Raw genomic sequence first — 16915 nt, forward strand, 5'->3', positions numbered from 1 at the left:
GATTTGGGATTCCTTTTCTTCTAATGTTCTTGTTACTCTCTTGTTTTCAGGGTTTTTTTCCTAGGGAAGCAATGCTTTTTTGACTGAAGTGTCCACCCACTTGTCCCTGACACTGAATAATTTCTGAACCAAATGACCGATTTCATCCAAATTTGAAGGAGGGTTAGCAGTCTCCAAATTAACTAAGTTTCCACAGGCTTCAGGAAAATTGACAGCTGGGTAGAGGTAAGCGAGAAGCAAATTAATGCTTCTGTGCCCCCAGAGGAAGACAAGAATTCAGCTGTTACTCATTCAATTGGCCACAAGCAGATGGCCAGCCAGGACACACCGTGTTCTTCCATGACCACTGAGGGTGTCCTGGTGGCCTTGGGACACCTGATATGACTGTGGTGTGCGTGGCAGAGGAACAGATGAGGAAAATCAAAACACTTTCTTTGCTCATGGTGCAAGTTACTTTCTTTTCCTATTGTCATACACAGCTGAGATACTAAAAACCATTAAAGAGCCAGTCATCATTGTGATAATGATATGTACATATGATATGTACCTCTGCCATACCATGTGAATGTGCTCGTCACCACACTTTGACTGGCAGAACATTTCAAGCACTGTCCTTCAGCATAGACTTAAAAATCTCTGACTTTTGGTTTTAATGTTTTGAAGATATAATAGGAATTTAGTATGTTGAGTAGGAATAATTATTTGCTCACTTATAATAAGAATTATGGCAGCTGTGTAATACAAGGGTTTTTTCCCACTAAAATGAAATTCTAATTAGAATGATAAGGTCTCTTCTTTGGGGAAGCTTTTGAAGTAATTGTGAGGTCACCTACAACTTTGTTTGAATAGGCAGTTAATTCTCAGTTTCATTTCAGTCACTATCTTCTGTAACTTTCACCATAAACCCACAGCCTCCCACTAAATGTAGTTCTACAATAACAGAGTTTTAGTTAGATGGCTACACAAGTTTTCTTTTGCGTTTTACCAAAGAAAGGCACCATACAGACAATTCAGGGTGATATTTATTGACCCAGTTATATTCATTTCCTAAAAATTAAAGGGAACAGAGCTTGTGTTTTTAAATCTTGATTTTCAGTTTATCATCTCAAGTGAACTTTAAATATTGATAAACCCTACAATGTGTGCTGTATCTGAGCTAGAAAGTGATGTATGCAGCTGTGCAATGTCAAGCTCTCATGGTAGCTGAGTAGTAAGTAGTACAACAAACCACAGTTAAATATGTGCACATTAGCAGAAACCTTAACTTATGCTTTTGTTCTTCTGGCAGTTTATAATGTGTTACCCTAAGACAGGCACGACTCCATGGATGGCTCAAGTTCATTAGCACTGGGCCACACATCTCCTCCCTCCCTCCTGGCACTCTTCTATGTCGTATTCCCCTTCTGCTCTGCTGCCCAAACCACAGCCTGCAGCCCGCACCCCCTACCTGTCTCATGACTTCTCCGCATCCCCCACCTATGCTGCTGTCTGTCTTCTGCACCACATGCACCACTGCGGACATGCCTTGGCAGCTGAGCAGATTCTCCCAGCCCTGGAATATAATCAGAGGTTGCTCTGGGTAGTGGTTCAACAAAGTCTCTTAAATTCCCCTCTCTAAAGAAAAATTAATAGGATATTTGCAATGTGCAACATGCAGTATAAAACCAGGAGCTGAAAGAAGCGAGAACAGCAGTTGGACATGAACATAAACTGATACCTGTTAATGATTTTTGCAAATTAAAAGCTCCTGCAAGCTTAAAAACTTAAAGCCTAAAATAGTCTGCACATTCAGCTGCAGAAATGATTTATTCATGCTTTCTCTTCCCTTTGAAATTATTTTTGCTGTGTAAAGTTGTAGGAGAGTCCCCCTTGTGGTACAGGCCATAAAAGCAACAGGCAGGAGACTGATTTTATCTGGTTTTTCTCCTCTGGTCTACAAGTTAAATGTATAGCTCTCTATCGGATTAGAAGCATTAACAAATCAAAGTGTGCCCTGAATTTTTCTCGGGGAGTTTTGCAACTGGTATTAGAACACCAAAAAGTCAAGACATGAAGAATGATTTTCTTCCACTTATCAGAGCTCTAAATTCACAGTTTGTCAGCTGGGGGCTTCATCACAGCTTCTGCAAAACAGTACTGGAGGGGTGAGTGCGGAGGATGGGAAAGCTACAAAGGTGGCATTTTGCAGGATTTTCCTCAAGTCTTAAAAGCTTAAGTGGGAGAGAGGAAACAAGTCAGTGGGTCTGTGCTTCTAGAAATTCCAGTGGTGCTAGGAAAGATCAGAGCCATTCAGTGTAGCTGTCAGCACTGAACTCACCCCTTGGTCTTCTGCAAGAAGATGCAGCATCTCTTCTGGCTGCTGTCATTTCCTTCTCCTCTGTGATGTATTCAAATGTGGGTTTATTGAAGTGTATAGAGGTCTAAGGGCTGCATGGGATGGCTTGTAGAGCTGCAAATTATCATTGCATGTTTGTTATCTTATTTCTGCTTTAATCCTCCACTGTGGATGTGTCAGTAACTTCATCCACTAGTAAGCTGTTCAGGGCAGTTGTGCTTTGTGGGCCACGCCATCTCCCTCGCTAAGCAGAGGGCTTTCTCAAGTACACTGATTTTTTTGGCAATACATCTGGTTCCAACTCTGCCAGATCACTCTGTCCCAGCACAAGTCTGATTCCATTCAGCTCCAGATGGTAGGGAGAAGGAACTGTAGTTTTTGTGGCATGTTTTTAAGGCTGAAATAGTGTTTAGGCTGTCTTACCTGCTGATGAAAAGAATTCCCCTCTCCTTTGAGGGCTCATGCCATACTTTTTTTTTTTCTTTTTTTTAAGTTGCAGCAGCTACTGCTCCTGTGTCCATTTGTTATTTCTGCACAGCAAAGGAGGAATTATAGCTTAAAGGCTCTACACCCTGCAACTCTGATGCAGCAGCATTTATGGTTAAAGCCTCATTTGACTGTAACTGTTTGTGTAGTGTGGAGAGAAAACAAAAAATGAGGCCCGAACGATGCAAGAATTCTGCCCCTTTAACTAGGGTGGTCTTTAAAAGGGATGTCTTTTCCATTAAACCAAGGACAGTCAGCCACCCCACCCCGAGGGTTAGCCACACAGACCCTCTGGAAGTATTTACGGGTTCTTAATTGTTTACCCAACTGACCAAATACACAGTTGCTTGTGAGGCTTCCCCTCATACTTAACCCTGCAACAGTCCCTGGTCCCTCCCCTCACCTGGGACCAAGGACAATTTATCATGTGGGATGGGGTGGGGAGAATATCCTGTCTGATGTGCTCTGCTACCCAGGAGAAAGCCACAGTTTGGATGATTTCTAGTGGACTGGGTGTACCCAGGGGCGCTGGAGAGCTTATGGATGCCCAGCCTAATCTCCCTGTGGGAACAGCAGGGTCATAAGACATGACGTGCCTGGACCAGCTAAAAGAGGGAAGTCTGTAACAAGTAATATTTTCCTCTTTATGGGAAAAGTCCTTTCATGGGTGGCTCAGGTTGGCAGGTAATGGTCCCATAACTTTTTCCTATCTGCCTCCCAGGTTTGGATACCACAAGAACTACCCAACTAACATTTTTTGCTCTCTCCATCTTGCCTACCTCCCATTTCAAAAACCAAAGGAAAAAAAAAAAAAAGAAGGCAAACAAACTAATAAAAAAAGTGTTTGTTGGGCTGCACTCAAAAACCAACCAAAATCTTTGCTCATTTATCTGAAGGGTGCAAAAAATTTTGCATCTTCTCGGATGCAAAATTGTCAAAATGTTTTAGAAGTGGGAAGAGAGGGGAGACAGAGAGGAGACACTGGACAGTGATGCTGTAGAAAGCTCCTAATTTTAAGTATGCTTGCACTGGAGAGGTGATTTTGTGCTCAACCAACTGACCATCTGAGATGCAAAATTGTCAAAACTTTTTAGAAGTGCGAAGAGAGGGGAGACAGAGAGGAGACACTGGACAGTGATGCTATAGAAAGCTCCTAATTTTAAGTATGCTTGCACTGAAGAGGTGATTTTGTGCTCAACCAATTGACCATCTGAGATGCAAAATGGATGGGGCCTTTTTCATCTGTTTCCACTATCCCATACTTACTGCAGGTTAGCACAGAGCAGTAGCTCAGACTCTCCTGGTCTCTGTGGAAGGACACACATGATACAACCTCCAGATGACCAACAGCCTTTCTTCCAGCCCAAGCTATTAGACTTTGTATGGGGGAAAAGGGATAAAATGACTGCCCTGTGACAGAACTCAATACCAAACCATCTGTGCTAATGCTCCCTTCTGCAGGAAATAGCTAATTTGGCATTTGGTTACATGACATCATTTTTGTGTGACAAATCTTGTTTTCAAGCCAGCAGCACTTAGAACCACTTTAAAAATTATCATTGACTTCTCTATGTACCATCAAGTCTGTCTCTCGTGCTATAGGTTTATTTAATTGAATGTGAAGGTGCTGAGAGGGTTGTGTGTATTCACTTGTTAAATATACTGGACTCCTCATTCTGTGTGTGCATTGTTCCAGTTCATTATCCGTGAGGCTGCAGCAGATGAGAGCTGGGTGGATCAGCTCATCTGATTTTTTTGTCTGGGGAAATAACCAGTTTTGGAAGTTGAAATATCCTTTGGACAAAGCAGCAAGGTTCAAAATGCATTGTACTGGGAAAGCTGAGGGGTGATTTACACCCCACGCCCTACCTCTGAGCCCTCCTTTGCTACATCTTAACAGTGGTGCAAAATGAAAACAGTAAAGTGAATCAGTTCCTGGGAACAGGGTTGGGGTTTTTCAAAGGAGAATAATCCTTGTGGGAACGCAGAAGAGTGAGATTTTTTGGCCTAGTTTAGAAGTCTACTAATGGCAAGAAATTGAAGGGTTTCTAAGCTGTCCTCCACCAGTGTCGCTGGATGTGGTTTTGTGCAGTCTGAATAGGGCCCAGAAGATGTCACCGCAGGACAGTAGGAAAGCAGGCAAGAGCCCTCTTAAAAACACTGAGTGCTCGATGTATGCAATAACCAGCCCAGGCAAACTCCAGGGTTTCCGTTGTTGGATTTATACGTAGAAAACTGTTGTGGTTTTGCTTTCTTTTTCCTAATTATCAAATGAACAATAACAGAATTATGGTAAGAGAAAAGCCAAAAATGTGGTAATAGTTGCAACGCTTTTCTGGGGAGGATTTTTTTGTAAAAGATTTGCATTCTGAAATAGATATTTATAAGCAACTTCCAAGACAAAACTGAAGGCTATTTTTGAACAGTCAGAAAAGCAGTCATGGGAAAAATCTCATTTTTATCTATAAAAGGAATGGTCAGATGGTCAAATGAGTGGGTTTATTAAAAATAAGCAGCATCCTGCTCTTGTTTTTGCATTAGTCTGGAGTTGTTCCTCTCATTTCCTTTTCCCTGACATAAGTTTAACAAGTTTCTCATTCTTAATAGAAAGCTAAAGGGTCATTTTTTAAACATAGCAATGATGTACAAATAAATAAAGCAACTTTTTCTTTTGCAAAGTCATCATAGAAAAAATTATGCAAACAAGTATACATATGTGTCAAAGCAATCCACCTGGGACTGACACAGGCATCCACAAAAGCTTTATGAAATCTGCAGCTGTATGCTCAGATGTATTTTAGTTGCTTGCACTTACTTAACTCTTGAGTCTCCAGTCTAGTTCACCAGGAGATCCCAGTGTAAAACTCATCCAGAGCCTTGCAAAAGTTGGCAAGACTATACAGAGGAGCTTCAAGCAGCTTCACCCACTTGTTTTTGTAGAAAATCCCCATCTCTACAATATATCCCAATTAATTAGATTTCCTATTTGCCAGGAATAAGAAGAATTTTAACATAGTAATGGAAGAGATATTTATGCTACGTTACATGCTATAAGAAAGGAGTATATTGAACATTGTTCCTAATGCTACACTTGTGACTCCCCTTTTTTCAGTTTGCATATCAAAACTGTCACAACGCTTCAGTTATGGTAGAAAAAACTTAGATCTAGCCATGCTGTGGTCCCTTGGATGCCTTCAACACATCATACCACCACTTTGCAGGCCATAAGAAAAGCAATCTGCCTTTATGCTGGATGAGTTGGGTTCTCCACCTCAGTCCTCTGGGTCACCATCAACCTTTGGGTCACGTTGTAACATGGCCTGATTTCTGAAATGTGGTACCTTCACTGGTGCTATATGAATAAAAATATATCTGAAGAGAAGCTGCTCAGTATGGGACAGCTCTAAAACAAATTACTTTTCAGGCAGTTGCAAAACTTGCCAACACCAAGCAGATTGTCCCCTAGGTTTCAAGTCACACACGTGAGGTATGGCGACAGTTCTTTAATAACATACGCTTTGTAAATGGACAAAGTTGTGAGCTTTTCTTTAGGATCAGTTTTTTTAAGTTCTTTATCTATTTTTTTATTTACTTTTAAGACATAGCTAAGTCACATTTGTTTCTAGCAATACAGCAGAGAGAGAATCCCAATGGACTGTCTTTTGGCCTGAGACTCATAGTGTTGACATATAAATCTTACTATCTTGTGGCTTGTATTGTCAGCTGAGTTTTGAAAGACCACCAAAGTAACAACTCACTGTGGTCATTCTAAATCAAAATTAAGCCAGTGTTGCAAGCAGACATTATTATGAGCCACTGTGCTGGCCTGGGGCTGTGCACAGCCTTTATAGAAAAGTCAGGACCCCGAGCACTGTCCAAGCAGCAGGTCTTCAAGGGTATATTGCAGCTGTGCAAATAAATTCACAGGTACCAGCAGAGAAACCCTCTCTGGCAGAAACTGACAGATAGATACAGCTTCTGGTAGAGGCATTTCATGGGTACATCGCCTACATTCATTGGTACTGATGCCATAATTCACCAGGCTTGTACACCAGTCCACAAATTTTCAGCACATAAAAAGGCCAAGATGTGAATAAAAGCTAAAAATAACTAACAAATAAAATCTTTCCCCAATGGTATCTATAGCTTCAGATTGACTCCATATATACAGCCCTGACAATTCTTTCTATAGCTAACTAATGCTTAAGGGACATCAGCAAAAGAACTTTTGTGCAGCAAAGTAAAGTTTCATTCAAATATAAACCCCAAAATAGATGCCCCTGCTTAAAATCATTATGGAGGACAAGCCAAACTGAAAAACCTCAGGTTAAAAGAAGCGGCTGGGCTGCAAAGCTAAGGATTCAGCTTCAGAACTGAAGTCATCTGATCAACCATAATTGTTCACATGCATCATAGTGCAGTCATTATGGCACCATTTTCTTCTGTTAACTATGTACCAGTGCACAGGAAATCAAGCCAGTCTTTTCTCATGCACTGAAAATATTTGCAGCATCTCAAAACTTGATGAAATAATTCTTCTCCTTGTCTGGTTACCAGCAAGAATATAAATAGCCAACTCGGGGGGATTATCTCCCCTTTTCTATATGCTGCTGATTAGGTAGAAGTATTTACTGTCTCATACCCTAATGGGTGAGGTCTTTACTGTGAAACAGCAGAGGAAAATTTCAGACTCAACTTTCTGATCTCACCACGTTGCTGTGAAGACCATCTCTCAGTGCCTGCATGCCCTCCCTCTGGAAATTTGTGGCCACCCTAGCACACCTGCGTTTGGCAGTCAGGATGGGATATTAAAGGCAAGGTATCTAATGAGCTTCCAAACTGATGCTGCTGCCCACTGCAGGCAGGCAGGGAGGAGTCTCTGCCTTCCCGGGCCTGTAGGTAGTGCTGACCAATACACAATTTAGCCAAAAAGAAACACAGCCAGAAGTTGAAGAATGGGATGAATCTATCTGTAGTTCTAGATGGTTTTCCTTTCCATACTGTTCTAGACACTTCGACAAAGAATCCTGAGAACTGACATTCCTAAACCGAGCTTTTCATGCAGAATAATCATTTTGGTTTGTATTGTAAAGTCTGTATTTTATAAAAAAGTGATGTGTTGCATTATATTTGAATTTTTTCCTGTAGGATTAATTTTCTTTAAATAAAGTCAATTTTCTTTTTTCCTTTTCACTGTAAGTGAACTATTGTATCTTTTCAAATGCTTGTCTTTTTTTTTTTTTCTTTTTGAGGGTATTTTTTTTAGATTTTTTTACCTAGCTAGTATAATTTGAAGGAAAAAAAAATGGTAAGAACACAGAGAGTCCTAAAGAGATGAACTTAACATTTTTTTTTAATTAGAAGCTGAACGTAGCGGGTGAAAAGTATGATAAATCAGTCACATAGTTGCAAGCTGTCTTCTGTGCTGGATTGCAAAATCAGTTGTTTTAACTACTTGGCTTTCAAAATAGTTCTCTGATAACTGCGGCTATGCAGTTCAGTTTAGCTTCATTGTAATTCTAACCCTCACGTTTCAATACTGCGATTTCATTCTATGTTCTCAGCATCATTACCAACTTATAGTGAAACTAATGACCGTCTTCCTACCCTTTTTTCTGTACATGAAATAGTCCAGTCACAACATCATCACACTAGATGGCAATGATGTCCACAGAGAAGTTAGACTTGAACATCAAGTTCTGCAGAGAAACTGAGTTATTTCACCCCCTCTTATTTAAAAAAAAAATATTATATTGGATGGCAATGATGTCCACAGAGAAGTTAGACTTGAACATCAAGTTCTGCAGAGAAACTGAGTTATTTCACCCCCTCTTATTTAAAAAAAGAATATTATATTGGCTAAGGAAATCAAGGTCAAAAAAATATGGTGACAGTGCCTTACATAAAAGAACTTGCTAAGGTGTATAGGTGAAATCTGTGTGAGGACAGCACACCTATTATTCTCAGGGCTGGTTACATTTTGAACATTATTGGTGTCAGAAAAATGAAGGAAAGCCGTACCTTAAAAACTGCATGTGGATGTCTAATACTGCAGTGGATATAACTTCCTTTCAGCATGTTGTTTCCATAATTCTCCTTCAAACCTTGTCTTGGTTGTGTGCTTTCTCTCTTGCTTCATCCTTCATTTTCTTTAACTGAATCACATAGCTGTAAATCCAGAAATTAATATTTTAGGAAAAAGAAAGGCAGGGAAAAACCTTTTATCTGTTAGAACTCTACAGATGACTTGCATAGTTGAGTCTTTAGGGGCAGCAATATCATGGAAGTGAAATTTGGTTGGAAACGTGTATTTTCAATGTGCTGCTTTCAGTGGAAAAAGGATCAAAATGTTAACCTGCCCTTGTGTTTTTGTACACATATACAGATGTACAGACACGTATATATTTATAAGTGTACATACACATGTTTAAATACATAGATGTGTACACAATCACATGTACTTATTATATTACCCCACAGTTTGGATTTAGGTAAAGCTTAAAAACATTTTCCCTGTCTACAGTTCAGCCCAGTGCAGAAGTTTCATATGCCACTCTCAGGCTTTATCCTGAAGAAATTTTTGAGCACATTCTCCCTGTGATGCCTTGTTTTTTCCAGCACTGTAGCTTCTGGCTGCTTTCACTTCCCTCACAGAAAATCAACTTTGGAGCACTTGGAGCTGGAGCTATCAGCTGGTGCTCACTGGGAAAGCCTCTCTTGGCCACTCTTGCTGCAAGACATTACTGAGTGCTGGAACTGGGAAGAGGGATAGCAGAGTCAGTACCCCACAAGACCAATGGGGGAATCTTCCTTTCTGCAGGTGGCCTTGGTTTAAAAGGCCAAAGCCCTCTAAGCAAGACCAAAGCAGCTCCATAAGTGCGGGTGACCTGTTTGTACTTGCCTAAGTGGGTCCTGGCAAATGCCAGTGCTTGCTACTCTGGTTCTGTCTTCTGGTGGGCTACAGAGACCCAGCTTTTATAAACCAAACAGCTTACCCTGTGTGACCTCAGTTTAATATGAATGTTTGCAGTAGGTACAAACTGCAGAATACGTGTCTGCCTCTTGGTTAATTGCCTTATCTGCCATCCAAATGCTGAACAGACCATCTCCCAAGTGCTGTATTCCCTAGCAGTTGTGTAAAATGGCAATGACCTTTCACAAGAAAAGCTGGAGAAGCTTGGTGGTTGCAAGACCTAGGTGCCAAGCTCAGGGGTTTATTTATTCATTAAGGGCAACTGTGTCTGCTTGTCTGGCTTTAGTGCATGCAGCTGTGCTGGCTGCCGATAAGGACCCAACTCAGTGGGGCTCTGCTGCTGAGCCAAGCTGCCTTTTGCAAAGGTAAGCAAGTGTATGCAAGGAGGCCTCACACTGCCGTGTATTTAAAAAATACACTTTTCAGAAATTAGTTCATTGTGTTTTCATATACTTAACTTTTCCTTACTGAAATGAGCATCTTGTACTATGTTGCTGGCTTTCTACTCCTTTCATCACAGTAAAAACAAGATTTCTGATGTTGTACGCTGCTATCTACCCAAATCTAAATATTTTTGTTTTAAAATTCATTTGAAATTAGACATTTGTTTGGGAAATACAGTGTCTCAGAAAAGTAGGCTTTATTGCTAAATCTTGCCTTTTTTTTTTTTTTTTTTTTCCAAGATCATGACAATGTTTCAATGTTTATTCAGTGGAACTTTTGCTATTGACTTGAAGGAATTATAGACCAGCCCCAAATCTTCCACATGAACTCTCTGCTGCCAATATATTACACTGTATTTTCTTACTTAAGAGCATTTCTTACACTTAATGTGGGGATTCAAAAAGTCATATATAGAACTGGGAGCTATACAAACAGAGTTATGTTTACCATGTAAATGTTTACCATACAATCTGACCTGTTCTTACCTCTTGGCTATACCTAGTCTGGCTAGATATTTTTTAGCTTTCCCTGTTTACATAGCATCTTTATATACTTTAAAATTATCCATTTGTTTTCCATATGCAAAATTTTATCCATAAATAGATTTTTGGGAGGAAGATATTGGTATTCTTTAGAGAAAATATTCCAAAGAAGTGACAGATTTAAACTGTATCTCCTAGGGTTATAAAGTTGCCTGCAAATTTAAAGGAAATTTAAATCACTAGAACTGATTTCTGTTAAATTTTATCATGCTGCACAAGTTTGGGAAGAGTAAAGAAAAGTTAGTATTTGAAAAGGTGAACAGGCTAGTATAGGCTGGTTGGCTTACTAGTGAGTCTGAGGCTGGATATTGGAAAGAGATGGCCAGATGCAATCAGTGGAAGATTTACAACAATGTAATTAACACCAGTCAAGGGCATTTTGTGAAAAATAATTATTGTGAAGCAAATAGGACATCTATTCTGTGATGAGGTCAGAAATGTAATCAATAAAATTAACTTTCCATAGTAGGGCTGTGAAATCATTTGCAGCACTTAATTAAAGCCACAGGAAAGAGCATATCATGTGGTATTAAATCAAAACTAGACCATTTAAGAAAGCGAACACTACAGTTCAAACAGGAGTCAGACACTGATGGTGAGTGTAGTCCTGCGGCAGCCAGCCTTGGTGAGCCACAGTCTGTTCTGCCCTTCAAATCTCAGAGGTGAGTTGGACAGAGTTCCTCTAAAGCTCCTTTAGATATTAATGTAGACACTCAAAATGAAAAGCATTGCCAACCCCAGTAACTGTAGATGATAGGCTGTTAACAGCCTGTTTGGGATGCTTTGAGGTTGCAGTGATACTGGCATGATTTGTTGGGGGTTTTTTTCGGTCTCTACTCACAAGGCTGATGTTTACTTTTTGTTTTATAATAAAGAGTGAAAAATCTAACACCATTGTTATTTACCTCATTAACTCTAGGCCCAAGAAAATCATGAGGGTTGGCAGCACTAAAACAAATATTTTCTGTCAAATATGGAGGCTCTTTATACTTTTTACCATGAATGTATACATTATTCAGTATAATTGCACTGCACTGTAAGTATAGTTATTAATGTGTACATTAATGATAAAAAATATATAGAAAATATACAGAGTTAGAAATACAGACACTAAATTGTTTGGTCCTGTTTTCAGAACAGCATACATCTGGAGAAGCCAGATCTGGAGACCAAACCGAGGATCCTAACTAGGCAATGCATAAAGGAGAAGATAACCTTTCTCTTATAGCTTCACTGTGGATAAGGAGTAAAGAAGAAACCCTCTGTACAGGAATCCCAGGACAGGTCAGGAGAGGCTTTCAGTCAGTCATACTAACCCACAGGTCAGATTGCACTGGAGATAAACAGCAGGATCTGACTTGGCAGCAGGGCTCTGTAGGAAACTTATTATCAAGGTTTGCTCAGGAGAACCTGCCTCACTGTTAACTGTAGTCAGCTACACCTCTGGGCTGTGAATTGTGTAAAACGCCCAACCTCAAAGTGTGTGGTGATGCAGCACATTCTCGCATGACGCTGTTTGTCCTGTTGGGAAAATGGTGTCAGGCTTACTCATTCGTAAAATGGCATCCTTTTCACAGTACCTTCACAAAAGCCAGAATAAGTCTTGATCTTAGACAAAATGTGGCAACTACTCGCTGATAACTGCAGCTCCTTATCAGTGTTGTAAATGTGATCAGCCCTTGATCAAGCGCAATGCTTTAGGCCTCTTGAGAGTCCTTACAGGTTCCCAGAGAGGTAGTTTCTCCTTCCTACAGTTAGAATTAAATTCACAGCTTTAAGAAACAATAACGTTCTTTAATCCTGGGCTAAATGCCACTTTATGCCTATTTACCTGGCAATAACACACCCTCTATGTGGCTTGATCACAAAGGTACTGATGTGAATCACTGAAAAAGTAATTTAAAAGAGTTAACTCCAGATAATATAAGGTATAGCAAGGCAGCTGTTACAATTTGGAAATCATCCTAGAACTTCAGTATGAGGGAGAAGTTAAACGTTTATTCCCCTTTCTAGGGCCTCTGTTGTGGCATTAAACCATGGGTTCGGTTTTATTCATTGTGTTCTTGCGTATCTGGTGCAAGACAGTGTTTGACCTTTTTTAATAACTTGTTTTAGGATAACTCTCCTAAATTAATCTTTTATTATCAGATGTGCAGGTCAGCAGCATGTTGGTTTCCTTTGCAAGGAATGGATGAGGAGGAATTTGGAGTAATTTTATATGGAATCATCAAAGACATTCAATGGACTAACTATTTCGTAGGTGGTTGTTTCTCTGGATGTTCTAGGTTTTAGTGCTAATTTATATAATGAATGATTTGATTATTTTGAAATTGCAGTAATCCTATAATAAATTGAGGGATTCTGTTATACTTAATACCATTTTAAAAATGGAATGACAGGGATAAATTATACAAACCAACTAGTAAATTAGCACTGAAACACATTTTGAAGGAACTAACACAGTCAAGCCAGAATCGCTTTTTCTTCCCATAGTCACTCAATCATTTCCCCGGTGAACTTACTGAAATCAGTATTTTTTTTCTCTGAAAACCTCTATGCAAAATCGCTTAGATGGAATTGATCATTTATAAAAGACAATGATTTCAGTGATGGGGAAGAAAGGGTTTAGTGAGAGCCAAGTAGATCGCAGGACTGTTATTGAATAAATTTAGTCTGTCCAAAATGAGTGCACTTTGTGCCAGATTTAGTGAAAGCAGGTCTAATTAAGATTTTGCAGAACAGCCAGCATCAGAGTGCCCCAAAAGGTGTTGAACTGGCATGAGTGATAGATAGCTTGTTTCCATGTCATGCCAAGGAACTAGAATAAATCTGTTACAAAGGCAGAGTGAAAGTTAAAGTAGAGAGGGAAAATTTAGGTCTGTAAGCACTAGCAAAGACCAAAGAGGAACAATTTGCACAGGATAAAACCATAGCCATGCAAAGGTGGGTAGTAGAAAAGTGTTTGGAAAACAGACTGGAGGCTTCAGCAAACCTCCCCCACCCCTCTCTGCAGAGATTTAATTAGTTTCTGGTGGCAGAGCAGGTGAAAATGGTTTACACTGAGGTGCAGCCAGTGGGGGATCATGAAGGACTGCTTGGCTTGAAGAGAAAAATGTTTTTAATATTTTTTAAAAAAGTTATTTCTGCTTCTTTCCCATTATGTTGTCCCTGTTCCTCTCTTTTGCTTTATCTCACTTCTAATTTTCCAAGAAGCTGCTGGGCAAAAGCACGGCTGTTGAGTAACTGAATGGGTATTGGCAGCTTTTCCTCATGCCTTTTTCTCTGAAGGACGTGCTTTTGGGGGCTGTTTCAGTGCCAGAGATGGCATGTTTTGAGAATGAAAATACCAAATACCACTCCTTGCCCCCCTCCACGCATGCGTTTCCCTCACAAAGTGCTGGGTTTCGCAGCCAGCTGCCTGACAGCTTTAGCATCACTTTAGCCTTACAAGAAAGCCACGCACCTCTCAGGTGCTTTTGCCGCAGTTCGGTCCCAAAATGGAGCACCCAGCTGCAGCACAGAGCCGGCACCACCAGTGTTTGGGCGGGAAACCTTTGCTCCCCTCTCACCGCGTTCCTCGTGAGTCCTCGGGTGTCAAAAGCTGCCGTAGGAGCCGGGCTTGGCGCCGCCTCCTGCCTTTGTGGCAGCCCAAGTGTGGTGAGACGCGGCGCCCAGAGGGGGCCGGGCCGGGCCGTGGAGGGAATGAGGGCGAGGCGCGCGTGGCTGGCGGGAAACGGCGGGCGACCGTTGGGCCCAGCGCGCGGCAGGGCAGCCGCAGCCCGCGAGAGGGGCCGTGCCGGGGGGCGGCCCGGGTCAGGGGCGGCCTGCGGGGGAAGCGCCGCCCGCTGAGGCCGCTGTGGGGGCAGCGTGTGAAGCCTTGTGTTTCTCTGGTCGTAACCTGGCTTCAGAGACGTGGCGACACCTCGACGGCCCCTTCCATCGCTTCTTGACGAGCTAACGCAGCAGTGCACGCTGTTCTTCCCCCAGAGAGGCGGTCTGTGCAGCTGGAATGACAAAGTGTTGAAATAGTAACCGGCATCGTGCTCTTAAAGCTCGTGTCTGGCTGGACAGGAGTCTGCAGAGCTCCTAACACGTTAAACCTGCAGCTCCGGTTGCTTTTGCCTCTGTTCTGCTTACTCAGAAGTGAATGAATTTGTAAAATTCACATTATCTGCAGAGTCTTCTACCTCTGAACAGATGGGTCATGTTCCCAAAGTTAGAATACTAATCCTGAGGCTGGTCATGTGCTTTAAGTAAGGTAACAGGTTCAGCCTGCCACTGGAAAGGCTTGGTTTATGGGAGGAGTTATGGAAATTTGCTTGCAAAAGAGTCAGTTACATGCTGTTGGCTGCTTAGGTAAGTGGCATGCTGTTCACTCTTGGAGCTGTATTCCGTGCACCTTCAGTGCTGGTCAGTGCGGTTATCAAAGAACAGATTACTTCGATTCCACTTGCCAAACTTTTGGATGCCTTCGTGTTACAGATCTGCTAATAAGTTAGAATTAATTGACTTTATTAGATTTTATTAAATCATTTTAATAGAAATATAGAGGGATAAGAAATATATTTTAATGAAACTTGTAGTTGCACAGTAAAAGCTGCTGTGAAATCCTTTGTACAGTCCTGTACCAAGGCCAGAAGAATGGGCTAGAATCATTGTTTAAAACTTAGGTAACAAATTTGGGATTTTACATATTTCTTTGTATTTGACTAGTCTTCTGTATGTAGAAAGTGTATTGAAATGTCAGAATATAGAATTAATGGCAACTGGGGAGAGTCGACTGGAACAACTGGTAGTTACCTGCCAAGAAACTGTGAACTTTAGTAAAAGGTAATTCCAGCAGGGGGAGATTGCAACCACCGACTTATATACCACCTACCCAAATCATACTCCAGACCCATTTCTGGACCTTTCTAACCTTTACTGCGCAGAATCGGATATGGGAGGAGAGTATGTTAATGATTTCTGGAGAATACTATGATTATGCATGAATACTTAATGAATATGTATTAATAAGTTCTATATATGGTGTATGATTTTGAAACTTCGTGTGCGTTGATCGTGAGAGGACTCACTCACGCACCCGGCTGTCAATAAAGAAGTGTCTGCTTATCTGCATCACATTGGTGTCGATACGTCTTCATTCCGAGATTTCGGTGACATTTGCAATTTCCAGATTGCTTGTATGGCAGGGGATGCATGTATTGGCTGAAAAATCTCTATGCGTGCTCCTGCAATTTCAGCTTTGTGGATAGACAGATGTTGACAGAGGAAAGTATGGAAACGTTTGGATTTGTGGGGAAATGGAGGGAACAGTTCACCTGAAAGATGACAGAGTAAAACTTACTTTGTTGATTGTCCTACCCAGTATGTCTTAATATTGTATAGGTCCCCATATAAATACAGATTTTTGGCATTTCTTGGTCCCAGTGAGCATCAGTTCTCAGTCTGCACTATTATGCATGAAACAAATAAAAATTAGGTCTATCTTTGTCTAACAGTGCCAACAATTTGTCCACTATGCTGCTGTTTGCATGGAGGTTTGGGAACATATGCTGCTGTTCCTCAGCAGTCTGCAGGTTTATTTCCTGTGATGTTCAAAATGTAAGTGTTTGCCATAAAGCTTTAGACGTAACTGTGGGGCACCTAGGCTGCATCCAGATGCTATCAGGGAGTCACGAACTTCTGTGGGGAAGACTTTAGAGTGAGAGCTGTTGGCAGCCAGAAATACTGCTGATTTTGATTCACCTCTGTCATGAAGTTCAGATAGCATGGAGTTTTGTTTCTGGAGCTGGTGCTGCAATTTCATCTCCTTATTTGAAGATGTAGGGGGAAAAGTTGCATTAGAGGATGGCAGTATTGATGTGTGTGGGTGGTTGGATGCTGATGTACAAGGGCATGTAATGAAGGAACCTGTGTGTAAGAAAGTAGCAAATTGGTTTTTTGGTGGTGCTTTTGTTCTGAAGCTCAATTTAAGTGCAAGTTCTTCTGGACTTTGCTGACTATTGTAAAAGTGTTATGTTTGGTTTCACTCAGATTTAGACAATATTCCAGATACAGGTTGCAAGTAGAGGTCTTGATATGTTTTCAAAATTACATTAATAGACGTAAAAGTGTGCAGATTATTGGTTGACA

General features: G+C 41.0%; 1 long non-coding RNA gene across 1 annotated transcript in view; it reads left to right on the forward strand.

Moving 5' to 3' along the window:
* Window positions 1–11338: 11338 nt before the first annotated feature.
* Window positions 11339–16915, forward strand: part of LOC119153793 — a 43713-nt gene continuing 38136 nt past the window's right edge. The window contains exon 1 of the long non-coding RNA XR_005106219.1: window positions 11339–11442. This is a non-coding gene — a long non-coding RNA (uncharacterized LOC119153793). The remainder of the gene's footprint in view (window positions 11443–16915) is intronic.

Source organism: Falco rusticolus, chromosome 9, assembly GCF_015220075.1.
Source record: "Falco rusticolus isolate bFalRus1 chromosome 9, bFalRus1.pri, whole genome shotgun sequence".
Lineage (NCBI taxonomy): Eukaryota > Metazoa > Chordata > Aves > Falconiformes > Falconidae > Falco > Falco rusticolus.